This window comes from Halichoerus grypus, chromosome 2 (genome assembly GCF_964656455.1).
Source record: "Halichoerus grypus chromosome 2, mHalGry1.hap1.1, whole genome shotgun sequence".
In the NCBI taxonomy this organism is placed as follows: Eukaryota; Metazoa; Chordata; class Mammalia; order Carnivora; family Phocidae; genus Halichoerus; species Halichoerus grypus.
Window position 1 is genome coordinate 174,977,768 of NC_135713.1, and position 12,844 is coordinate 174,990,611.

General features: G+C 49.3%; 2 protein-coding genes across 8 annotated transcripts in view; one reads left to right on the top strand and one right to left on the bottom strand.

Moving 5' to 3' along the window:
• BCAS3 (BCAS3 microtubule associated cell migration factor) overlaps window positions 1-12,844 on the top strand; it is a 593,075-nt gene that overhangs the window by 538,729 nt on the left and 41,502 nt on the right. The window lies entirely within an intron of this gene.
• The window catches only part of LOC118529067 (uncharacterized), a 39,492-nt gene continuing 30,972 nt past the window's right edge, over window positions 4,325-12,844 (bottom strand). Inside the window, exon 3 of the transcript XR_013444599.1 lies at window positions 4,325-4,648. The gene's annotated coding sequence lies outside the window, so the exon portion shown is untranslated. The remainder of the gene's footprint in view (window positions 4,649-12,844) is intronic.

A 12,844-nucleotide genomic window follows, 5' to 3' on the forward strand; every position in this document is an offset into this window, starting at 1 on the left:
TTCCCCAGCAGGACGGGGCCCTTGCTCACCGGGTCTGTGAGAGCAAATTGATTGATTGATAGGGCTTATGGCTACAGAGCAAAAGGAGGGAGAACAACCTGACAGCAGAAAAAGAAACCTCATGTGAAGAGTATGTTCTAATTCTGCAGTTTTTTTCAAATTCGTGGCTTTCATGAATCCCCACAACCACCCTGTGAAGTAGGAATTATTCTCCTACACAGAGGAGGCGCGTTGCAAGTAAGAGGCAGTGAGAGAGCCAGGACTCTATCCTGGCTTCCTGACCCCACGTTCAGTGCTCTTTCTAAAGCACAGCACTCCCCAAACTTCTGTCCCTGCAGCCTCGCGTCTCTTCGAGGGAGCGTCCCATCAGGGTGCTTTTTCGGGCTCTTCCTGTCTCCCTGGTGCCGCCTCACACCTGTGTCTGGACCTGGGTGGGCATGGGGCAGGGGGCAGCCTGTGTGAGCCTCAGAACAAAATCTCAGTGAGGGGAACAAGAGCAGTTACTGCGCAGGGAGCCGCCAGCCCCCGCTGCTGTGGCTGGTGCTCTGGCCAAAGCTCCATCTTCAGAGGGGTTTGTGCCCGGCCGCTAATCTCCACCTGTGATCTTCAGAAGGCACCAGTTCCCATCAGGCAACAGTTGCCCCTGACCTCAAGCCAGGCCCAGGACAAACTGGAGGCATTTGGGGAGACAGATGGGCGTCTGCCTCATCATCCCCGGTAGCATTCCTTCCTCTCGGCCCACTCCCTGCCGCCCCCCAGCCCTGGCCAGTCCCACGCATGCCGCGCCGTTCCTTCCTCCTGAGCCTGAGAGCCCCTCTTCCACCACTAGACTAGCTATCCAGCTCTGTTAAGTTCCCGAACCTTTCTGGTGCTTTATCTCCCCGATTGAGAAATGAGGTCAGAATACATAGATGCATTCATCGGTTCATTCATTTATATTAACTCAACATATGATTTGATGGGCCCCCATGATGCCGATTATAGGACCCCAGGCCCTAGAGATTCAGAACGGTAATCAGATACAATCTCTCTGCCCCCCAGATATTCAGGATCTAGCAGGGCAGACAGATGTACATACAGATGATCATGATACAGTAGAAGCATCAACAAAGTGCTTCCCAGCTCCTGTCAAAGTGATCTGCATTGAAGGCTGTTGAGGGAAAGAGAATGTGGGGATCGTTCCTTTCTGGAAGTCACAGAAAAGCATGTGGGAGACAAGGGTGAGCTGGATGACTTTGGGCAAGTGGTGTAATTTCCCTGAGCCTCGGTTTCCTTATCTATAAAATGGGATGATAAAGCCTACGTTACAGAGCTTTATTGTAAGGATAATGTAGAATGTATTCAAGCATCGAGCCAATGCCTTAAATGTAACAGGTCATAGAGAGCAAAGGTGCCACAAAGAATATTGAATTGTAATTTTTGAAAAGTAAGTGTCACAGGGACAACTCAGAACAGCATGTGGTATTTGTTAGTGCCCAGTAAACGCCTGACCCATTTATGGGACTTGGCCCCAGTTCCTGAGGCTGAAACCTCTACTGCACTCTGGGCTTCCCGAGCAGAAGTCGGTGGGCAGAAGTTGGTAGAAAGAACCAGAGCCTGCTTCCAGTGCAAGAGCTCACTCAAGAGTGAAGCTCTACCAAGATGTCCATCAACAGATGAATGGATAAAGAAGATGTGGTATATATATACAATGGAATACTATGCAGCCATCAAAAGGAATAAGATCTTGCCATTTGCAACGACGTGGATGGAACTGGAGGGTATTATGCTGAGCGAAATAAGTCAAACAGAGAAAGACATGTATCATATGACCTCACTGATATGAGGAATTCTTAATCTCAGGAAACAAACTGAGGGTTGCTGGAGTGGGGGGTGGGGTGGGAGGGATGGGGTGACTGGGTGATGGACACTGGGGAGGGTATGTGTTCTGGTAAGCGCTGTGAATTGTGCAAGACTGTTGAATCTCAGATCTGTACCTCTGAAACAAATAATGCAATATATGTTAAGAAAGAAAAAAAGAAGAAGAATGTAGCAGGAAGGGAAGAATGAAGGGGGGGAAATCGGAGGGGGAGAGGAACCATGAGAGACAATGGACTCTGAAAAACAAACTGAGGGTTCTAGAGGGGAGGGGGTTGGGAGGATGGGTTGGCCTGGTGATGGGTATTGAGGAGGGCACGTTCTGCATGGGGCACTGGGTGTTATGCACAAACAATGAATCATGGAACAGTATATCTAAAACTGATGATGTAATGTATGGGGATTAACATAACAATAAAAAAATTTATTTAAAAAAAAAAAAAAAAAAGAGTGAAGCTCTAGGGGCGCCTGGCAGGCCCAGTTGGTGGCGCGTGCAACTCCCAATCTCGGGGTCGTGAGTTCGAGCCCCACGTTGGATGTAGAGATTACTAAAAATAAATAAATAAATAAATAAATAAATAAATAAACTTAAAAAAGACAGCAAAAGAATAAAGCTCTAATGGCCCCAGCAGTGTCACAGCACAGGCCACAGAGTTCTTCTTCAGACACCTCGTCTTGTAGACGTACAGCGTTTTCAGCCCGTTTCTTTCTCTCACCAAGTGGGCACAGGCAAACCTCCCTTTGGGAGGCCCCCTTTTAGTCATTAAAATCCTCAGGCCTGTGTGTGCTCAGCAAATTCCTCGCAGAGGTGGAGAGGGGCACAAGCCCTTCTGGCCCAGCGTGCCAAGCCCTGCTGCCCAGGGCTGGTTCAGAAGAGGCCCCCAGTCAAGGCACCGGATTTTTTTGGAAATACCTCTTCTTTCGCTGTCACCTAGAATAGCTCTTCTTGCCCTACATCCTTGACATAATAAGATAAGCAGAGTAGGCTCTGGTCTCCTTCGCCGGGCTTCTGACAGGTGTTTCTTTAGTTGCTTCTCTGAATCCCATGCAATGAGAAATGCAAAGACGCAAGGAGGGACCATCTGAGCAGCCATGTCCCCACCAACAGTGATTTGTGCTAATTAATTATTACTGACGTGATGAAGGAAGGCTAATTAAATGACTCTTTGCCCTTCTGGACCTCCATGTCCTTGCCTAGAAAACGGGGGGAAGTAATAATACCTCATAAAGCTCCTGTTAAGGATTAAACCGCGTACCTAGACCAGCAGCCCTACACATTCAAGGTACTCCGTACTTGGTACTTGGTAGTTCTCGTTCATCTGCCCTCTCAGCGACCAGATATTGACTGGGGCTTCCTGTGGACAAGACTCTGCAGTGGGCCCCGGGGTACCCCAGTGAGAAGCTCAAGCAGTCAGGAAGCTATCCACCCAGTCTGGGAGGGAAAACAGACATTAAACAAATCATTGTGTTGGGAATTCATGGCCCTTCATAGTGACTGGAAGAAAGGGAGGAAAAGCAACTTCGGGCTGTTTTTTCTTCTCAGAAGCCCACAAACTCCAGTCTGGCCAGAGTCCCGAGGCTCTGGGAGACTCTGGCTGGAGAGTGGGCCCTGGAGAGGTCACCGCCTAGGCTGGCAGCTCTGGTGGCTGCCCAGATTGACAGCTGTCTTCAGACCCCCCTCGGGGGCCGGGGGGCTGCCCAGACTCCCACCTCCTCTCTGTGTCCTGCTCAGATGCAGGGCTCGTCAGCTTTCCTGATGCGAGCGAGGCTCCAGGGGCCTTGCCCCAACGTGCTGCTCTGGATCAAGGCCTCGCTAAACTCCCAGCTCCCTGGTTTGCAAAGCAAACTTCAGCCTTGTACTATTTACCTTGGCAAGTCCGGGACCAGATTGATGATCTGTAAAGTGGATTTGTTATTTGGCTGTTTGCTTTGGCAGCTCTTGAAAGCGCTTTGCTGATTACAGTCCCAGATGTCATTGCATACATTACCCTGCTCTATAACGGGGCTTTGAACACTTTAATTTGAACTACAAATACTATTAAGCTTTTCGCACCTCTTCTGCCTTTAGTTCTCGGATATTAAATATCAGAACAGACAGCCTGCATTTCCTTAGGCTTCTTTCCCATTGTCTTTGTCAGCCTCCTCCTATAGAGAGCTTCCAGCTTGCCTCCCATTCTTGGTAGGTCTTTCTAGAAACCTTTCCCCCCTATGCCCCCCCCCGCCCCCCCACACTACTGCCACACCCAGCTTCCCTGGCAGCAGCCTTGCCAATTTTTCCCTAACGGATAATCTGGCCTTTGAGTTTTGGAGGTACACCGTGTGTGTGTTCCAAGTCTGGCTTCCCCACACCCCCGGGCCTGAGTACTTTGTACTAATGCTCTGTTTCACTCACCCACAAGGAGTTTTCCTCTATCGGCTTTTTGTTTGTTTTAATGTTACCCACAGCATTCTTTGGGGGAAGGTAGTTTGGGGGCATGAACACGTCACGTCATTTTGCCCACAGTGGACAGGGGTCTCACAAAAAAGGCCCAACGTCACACAGAAAAGGCAGCAGCAGAACCCAAAGTAACTTTTATACTTTCCTAACTCAGAGCTCAACTCGGGCTCCCTTTGTCACACGTTGTTTAAAATCACCTCACCCGGGTGGAGTAGGGAGGAGAGGGGTGTCAGACTCTTGAAGTGGGGGCAGTCACTGGTTCATACATCTCTGGAGGTTATTGGTAGAGAGTGCGGTGTTCCCGGCTAATGGTGGGGCATATGACTCCGTGTTCTCCAAGGTAATTGCTTCTTCCTGTTGTAAATAAACCATTAGCCAGGTCCTCGCCTCAGGAAGCAATTTAAGGCCCAAGGGAGGTAGCCAAAGAAGTCAGCTTGCAACCTCCCGGATGGGAGGCTCAGCCTTACCCAGCGCCCTCAGCCCCAGGCCTTCCCCTTGGAGCAAGAAAAAGCTCCCGTCATCGTCCTGCCGAGCTCCTGACAGGCTGCCCTTGGCCCTTGATTTGCCAAACTCCGTGTGAACTGCCTCTGTTTTTGTTACTCTCCAAAGAAAATCACTATTTCTAATCCACCTAAACTAAATACCGGGGGGACTTTTTTGTTGGTGTTATTTTTTTTTCTTTTTCTTATTTGCTCTCCCTCGTTAGAGGTCATTTTCTGTCCATTCCCTGTTCCTCTGGCCTTAAATATCTACAGGGTTCTTAGCTGAGGCCTTTCAGCATTTCACAGGGCTTTAGAGATGGAAAAAGTCTCCCTAGTATCAACAATCGGTGGAATACCTATGTGTATTTCTGTTCATTCTTTTTTTTTTTTTTTTAAGATTTTATTTATTTATTTGACAGAGGGAAAGAGAGAACAAGCAGAAGGAGTGGCAGGCAGAGGGAGAGGGAGAATCAGGCTCCCCGCTGAGCAAGGAGCCCAGTGTGGAGCTCCATCCCAGGACCCCGGGATCATGACTTGAGCCGAAGGCATATGCTTAACCGACTGAGCCACCCTGGCGCCTCATTTCTGTTCATTCTTATGCAACCCTGCAAGGAAGCTCCTTCCATCCCCATTCTACAGCTAAGGAAACCATAGGCTCAGTGAGGACCTTGCTCCACATCACACTTCTGTGGCACAATTAAGAAGGAAGCAGCCAGATTTGTGTGACTCCAAAGCTTGCACTCTCTGCCGGGTGGCCTTTCCCCCTGCTTCTACTCTATCCCTCCTTCTATGGAAGGTCTGAGTTCTAACTTAGGGACTACAGTATCCCTTCTATGTTGTAAGTACCGGGAAGGTGGGTTCAATGTTACGCTTAATTTTGTTTCCTGGTGACTAGTACCGGACCTGGCTTGTCTTGGGCGCCCAATAAATACTTGTGGGATGAATAACCTAAGTCCACTGAAGTGGTTCTGCCTTCAAGCAACCGTGGCTTCCCTGTGGACAGTCTCTACGTCAGGGGGGAGGGACTTCAACTTCACAGTATTTCAGTTGAAGAAGTTAATTCACTCTGTGAGTTTACTTTAGGAATAGAGATTATTGCAGTATTTTTGGCCACCACTCTCAAATTCTCCTAAACCTTTACTATAATAAGCAAATTGAGCAGATTAAGGACATACTTAACTGCCAAATGGTGTTCTGAACTGTGTAAAGTTACTCAGGGTGGCTCCCCACCCCCCGTATAAAAGATTGTGTGGGTTCTGTGAACTTCTCTGCTTTTTTTAGCTCTTCCTGTTTTATTGTGTTTGAAGTATCTTTGTGGTGACCTGTTGGGATAGGGTTCTTCCATATGGAAGTGTTTCTTTAACTTTTTAATCATTTCTTTTGGGAAGTGGAGGGTTAGGGGGTAGCAGATGTTTTTCTGGCATTGTTTGCCGAGTGGAGGTAGGGGCTTTGGGAGCTGTGAGTCAGGCTAAACCCAGCCTGAGAGGAGAAGGCCCATTCCGGGCTGGGAGGCGACCCGGCACCACTGGATCTGGCAAACCAGCCTACGTGGGAGTAGATCCTTCTGCCCTCACCCTGACTAATGCCTTTCCCATTTCCCAGGAAGAATACATTTTCCCTTGTGACACTGAGAAAAGTTATTTATTTTTTTCAGTGTCCCAAGGCAAATCCTTATCAGTCCTCAAATGGGAAGGCTGTCTGGTGCCCTTACCAAAAAAGAAAGGAAAAACAACAAATTAAATGAACCCTCGCTTCTGTCCTTCATGGCAGTCACGTCCCTCCCTCTTCATGCTCTTTCTCAGTGAGCCAGAGTTTAACATCTTGGTTTAAAAAAAAAAAAAGTTGCAAAAAGCCATCGGGTTCTCCCATTTTCTCATGTTCTTTTGGACTTTATTACGGTCTATTCGAGAGGCAACGTGTGACCTCCTAGGAAGGTCGTTCTGTGGAGCCTGCAGAAGCTGATAGTTGGCAGCCGTGTTGCACAGCTGGTAGTTGCCCCTTGCCCTCACCGCCAGCATCCTCCTCTCCTGCATCCCTGGATTATACCTTAAAATCCAGTGAAGAAAAGGTTTTGGTTTAGTGAGTTGAGTAGATCCCCCAGGCACCGGCTTACTTGAGACCCAGGCGATAAGGCCACAGCAGGAAGACGGGGAAGGGAGGACCTGAAGGAGCACAAACTGGGACTTCCCTGGGCACTCTCTCTGATCCGTCCTTGGCCCGACCAAACCTTTGCTTGTGAACTTGGGAGTCTCAACATTTAGAGCCAAGTGACTCGATTTGCTGATGGGTCGGGTCAGATGACTGAGAAGCGGCCGTGGGATTTAGTAATATGGAGGTCATTAACTTTGGAAGAGCGGTTTCAGTGGAGAGGTGGGGGCAACACCATGATTGCGTTCAAAGAGAGGAAGGAAATTGTAGACAGTGAGTCCAGACATCTCTTTCAAGGAATTTTAAGGGAAAGAGAAATGGGACGGTAGTGAGAGAAGGTAGTGGGGTCAAGACATGCTTTTAATAGAGGAAATACGGGCATAATGCTGACAAGAGGAGACGGGGTCTAGTGCATGGGTGGATGGATTGGCCTTGGTGGTGGGGGGAGGGAGACCACATGTACTCAGATGCAGGTGGATGGGTAGGTGCAGCGCTAGGACTTTAAATCCCCTTCTGATCGCTTCAATTTTCTGGATGAAGTGCAAGCGACATCCTCAGCTGAACACGGGAGTGATGGAGAAGGTATGGGAAGTCACTGGCCAGGAGAGCGGGAGAGCAAATGGACTGAGGAAATGTGATCAGAGGGCAGCATTAAAAGCCCATTTGCAGTTAGTGATCATAAATTTGAAGTAAGACTGGTTAGCACGGTGTGCTTTTCTTCCAGCTACAAGTAACTGCATGGGGACAGGGAGTGGGCAGATTAACAAGGTTTTGATTTCACCAGGGGAGTATAGCAAAGGGAAAGAGGGGTTCAGTGTGTGTGAGGGATTGTATATAACAATTGCAGGGGCGCCTGGGTGGCTCAGTCAGTTAAACATCCGACTCTTGGTTTGGCTCAGGTTGTGATCTCAGGGTCATGAGATCGAGCCCCCTGTTGGGCTGTGTGCTCAGCGCAGAGTCTGCTTGTGACTCTCCTTCTGCCCCTCCCCCTTTCTCCCCCCCCAAATAAATAAATAAATCTTTAAAAGTGAAATAAAATAAAACAATTGCATAGGGTGGGAGGAGAAGGACCCAAGACAGGCAGGATCAGTGGATTAGAGACCTTGGTGGGGTCAAAGCGTTGTTGGAATTGTGGTACTAAAAGGATATGTGGTGGTGGGATAATTTGGTAACAGATTGTGACCGTGTTTGCAGCTATTAATTATATCAAAGGAATGGCCATTGCGGTGAGTGGCAGAGGCAAAGGAGGGGGGCGCTAGAAGTCAGGAGATTCAGGAACTGAGAGGCCAGTTTGCTGGAAGGATCATCTGTGTGACTTATGACAGAAGTCAGGAGCTCATCTCTTGGAGGAATAAGGGGTGTGGTGAGGCGGGGAGGGAGGACGGCTGGACAAGGAGGGGCCGGGAGCAGTACAGTCTTAGGCCACCAGAGTCAAAGCTGCGGGTTGTATGAAGCAAAGAAGAGAGGTCTGCATCAGTGAGGAGCGAGAAGGGGTGTAGGAGAGAAACAGCTGCAGGGGAGGACCTCTGGGCAGGCAGTGTCCTCAAAGGAAATCCTGGTGTTTTATAAAAATGCATCACTTCAGAATTTACAGAGATGGGAAGTATATATACACTTCCTATTTTATTTGGTTCTTTCAACAACCCCTCAAGTAGGGAGGGTGGATATCTTACCCTCATACGATGCATGAGAACACCGAAGCTTACAGAGGCGAGGTATCTGTGCAGAGACACTCAACTAGGCGGCAGTGGATTCTGGCCTCCAGACTCCAAGTTCAGTGCTCTTGGCATCATACTCCCTTCCTGCAGGAGGCCAGCAGGCCTGCCACAGAACCCATGACAGCAGACTGGATCCGAGGCCACAACTGTTGCTGTCACAGCTGCCGCCACGGCATGAGGACTCAGCACCCAAAGACAGGCTGGCCTCCTCTCTGCCCTCTCAGATCCTCCCAGATACTCATGACTGTTCTCTGTGATATCCAAAAGATCTTAAACTTAGCAGCCAGGAATGGGACACAAGTGAACATTTCCTTTTAGGGCCAATTTGGATAACAATTCCTAAATGGAAAGAATATGGTATTTTAGTTTTAAGGAATTGAGGTGTCTAAGAACATGCCTAAGCCATGGTGGTTCAGAGCTTGGTTCTTAAGAATGTTTCCTTCTTGACTCTCAGGCACAGTGAGTGGGCAGGATGGCAGTCTAGGAATCTCCCAACTGCTGAGTTTCCCCATCCTTCCATCTTCATGGGGCCAGCCACCCCCCTCGGCAGAGAGCCCACCCCCAAACGAAGGTGGTCTCGGTGGCTCATTCACTTAGCAAGTGCGTGTTGATCACCCATTATAGTATTGAGCATACAGAGATGAGCGCTACCCTAGAGAAGTAAGCACAGTGAATGGTTGGCGGTTTCTATCCATGCGCTGTATAAACAGGTTTCCTTTTAAAGGAGGGTGAGAATATTCCTGCGTGCTCCAAGAAAGTGAGCTCTTCTTCGCCACCTCATCCTAGTTGACCAGCTTGCCAGGCCACGGAGGTGGGTCGATTCATGGAGGGCGGGCACCAAATGCCTCCGTCAGCCCTCTCTGCCATGTTCCGTTGTGAGCACATTGGCTAAGGCAGACACGCTGACCTGGACAGGAGCAGAGATCTGGTCATGGCTTTAGAGCAACAAGGAGTGTCCCAGAGTACATGCCCGGGCCCCAATCTTATGCCTCAGAAATTCTGATTATGATCTGGGATCAGACCTGTGCCTCTGTATATTTGGAAACCTCCCTAGCCCCCATTGAGAAGGACTGGTTGAGGAAGTGTGCAGAAGTTTCTGCCAAACAACTGGATGGCGAGATAACCAACATGCCCCTGCCACTCCCCTACCAGATCTGAGTGTGATCAAATGTCTCTCCCGACTGGTCCCTTCTCAATAGTATACTCCAGGAACTTGTGATTATCCTCAGTCTAAGTCAAAAGCAGCTTAGTTCTTCCGAAAACAGTGCCAGTTGGGCATTTTGCCTGGAACAAGCAAAGCAAATCTGTGGCAATGTTCTTTGCTCAGTTCAGCTCTACAGCCTCCATGGGGAACCCTCTCTGTTTGCCCTGCCCCCGCCCCATCCAACTTTCTCTTCCGCCACAAAGTCTTTGGGGAAGTCAGCTCATTCCATTAGGACTGAGGGCCCAGCTGGTTGCAGGCTTTGGTATAGCTGGCCAGATGAAATCTGGTTGGCAAGAAGGTCCTGGGTGAGCTAAGACAGGTCAGTGTCCATAATAAGATCAGAGAGCAGGAGACTAGGGCCAGGAGCCTGGGCAGCAGGCTGGGCAGCACAAAACTCCAATTTCAGAGGGCACTGCAACTGAGTCGGAGAGTCTCATTGGAACCCATAAGGAGCTGGAACACATAAGCCCTTGTTAGTTAGAGGCACCCAAGTTCATCTGCCCACATCATCTTTTGACATTAAGTCCCCTTGGTCTTCAAAGGCCAACTCTTACCAGTTGCTTCTACTTTATCAGAGACGTGGGCCTCTTCATCCAGGACCTTGTGCTGAGAGTTGGGGCCAGTGCATCATGAGACCTGTAGCTCTTGACTCTGGGTCTTGTCAGGACTGGTTCCCTCTTGGGCCCAGCTTCATCTTCACTGGGACTTTCTTCCCTCTGTGCACTGACACTGGTGTTCTGTCCACATCTAAACCCCCTGATTTTCTGGGATCAGTATAGAGCTATTAGAGAAAGTAGGTCCTAAGTTTTGAGGCTACTATAGAGAACAAGACAGATGCTATCTCTGCCTTCGTGGGGCTTCTATTCTTGAAGAGGAAACAGACACATCAGCAATATTCATGGAGTGTACTGTGAGGAGGTAGCTTCAGGGGGCTCTGCGTGGGAGCGCGTAGCAGGGGCACTTGGCCTCATCTAGGGGAGGGTCAGGGAGGGCGCCCCAGAAGTTCTATCTAAGCTGCCATCAAGGGATGAGCAAGACAAAGATGTAAAGGCCCAGAGATGAAAGGGAGCATAGTCCACTGGAGGAACAGAATGAGGTTCCTCATGTTTCCTGCAAGGCACAGGGAAGGAGGGGGAGAGATGAGCCTGGACGCGTGAACGAGGGCCAGGTCATCACGAGGCCTGGCAACCATGGCAAGGCGTGGAGGCGTCACTCTCGCTCCTGTCTGCCCCTTTGGACAGGTATTTTCTCACTTCTGGGATAACTCTGAAATAGATACCCATCCACACGCATGCGCGAGCCTGCAACTCTCACAGGAATGCTGACTGCCCTGTCCCTTCTCATTTGGAAGCAGTACAGGGTCATTTCTGGATTATAAGCCATCCGCCTGGGCACGGGCTCACTCGCCTGCTCTAATCATCTTTTTCTCCCACCTCAGGATGCCACTCAGCCTCACACAACAGCAGCTCTCTGATGAAGAATAGAAGTGACAAGGGCAAAATCAAAAACCTTCCAGAATGTATTCAGTAGGGAACTAAAGGCGGGAAGAGCGGTTCTCTGGTTCCCAGCCGACACCCCCTCGCCTGCTTTCTCTTATCAGAGGAGACTCCACTTCCAGTATGCCTGACTGGCTCACTGGGTGATTCTTCAGGGGCTGTGATCTGTGCTTGTCACTCCTACACTGGTTGCTTTTAAGATACGTGGACTTCTGAATCTTTAAAAGAAAGAACTAAAAAGGAAATCCCAAAGGCCGTTAGTTGGCAGGTCATCTGCTGAGAATGCGGGAGAGAGTTGTGACAGGTTTGGGGGGTTTGAGAAGAAGAGGAAATACGGGAGGGAACTGACCAGGAATGAATGGGTTGGGCGGGGTGGGGGGGGCGGTGCGGTGGCTGAGAAGCAGGGAGGGCCTAGCTGGTACATTTGTCATGGTGCCAGTGGATGCAAGTATGAGGTTTTCTCCAGCACAGCCCAGCAGCCCAGGAGCGGGAGCAGAGGTATCAGGTGGCTGGATGGTGGACAGATCATCTTGGATGCGTCTGGGAAAGCAGGAGGGGCAGGTTGACGAGGGGAGCAGTGATGGTGGTGGCGGGGGGCAGGGGGGGAGTCGGGGGTTGAGGGTGTTATTGGACTTATGAACCTGAATACCGGGATGGACAGTGAAGAAGTGTCACCAGGAGGGAACCAGTAGATTGGGATGATAGGGAAGGGCTCCAGGGGCTAGCAGGCTCAATGAGGTGGAAAAGCATCATTAGGAAGAATAGGAAATGAGGGAGATAGAAAAAATAGGAAGTTTCATGATCAAGATGTGGAATTTCTTGCTTCAAATACTAGAAGAGGCAATTGCAAGATGCAGGTGAGTGAGTTGCAGGAATGAAGGTGAAGTCATTGGTGTGTGGAGGTCAGTGAATTGTGAGGCCAGGAGTATTGGTTTGGTCATGCACCTGAGCATCACACTTTCTCAGCATTTAGCTGGAGTGATTGTAACTTAGAAGGTGATGGTGGTGTCGTGCCATAATCTTCTTTGAAGTCAAGGGATTGACTTAGAGGGTCTATAGAGTGAAAAGGACGAGAAGCACTGTTCTCGACAGCTCCTGTGAGCTCTGAGCTTCTCTCCTGATTGATAAGATAATTCCTTTGGAAGAGATGATGGAATTCACAAAGAACATTTGTATTCCATTGTAGAAGAAAGTACTTCCTTTTATTGTCAGCGCATTTCAGCATGATTGAAAAATCAGGGCGAAAACTTTCTTTAAAAGTTTAAGCCTGGAAGAAATATACTATCTGAGATGTCCAAAATCCTGGCCCCAGGGTCCAGCTCTGTGGCCTGATGCGAAGTCTCTTTATACCTCAGCTTCTTTGTGAAATGGAGGAACTTCACCAAGTCGTGATGAGGACCAGCAGGATGGTAGTGCATGTAAGCATTTACTGTGTGGCAGGCACTGTGCTGAGCACATTCGTTTAAGCCTTCATATTTTTTATTAGTCCCTTTTAAAGAGGT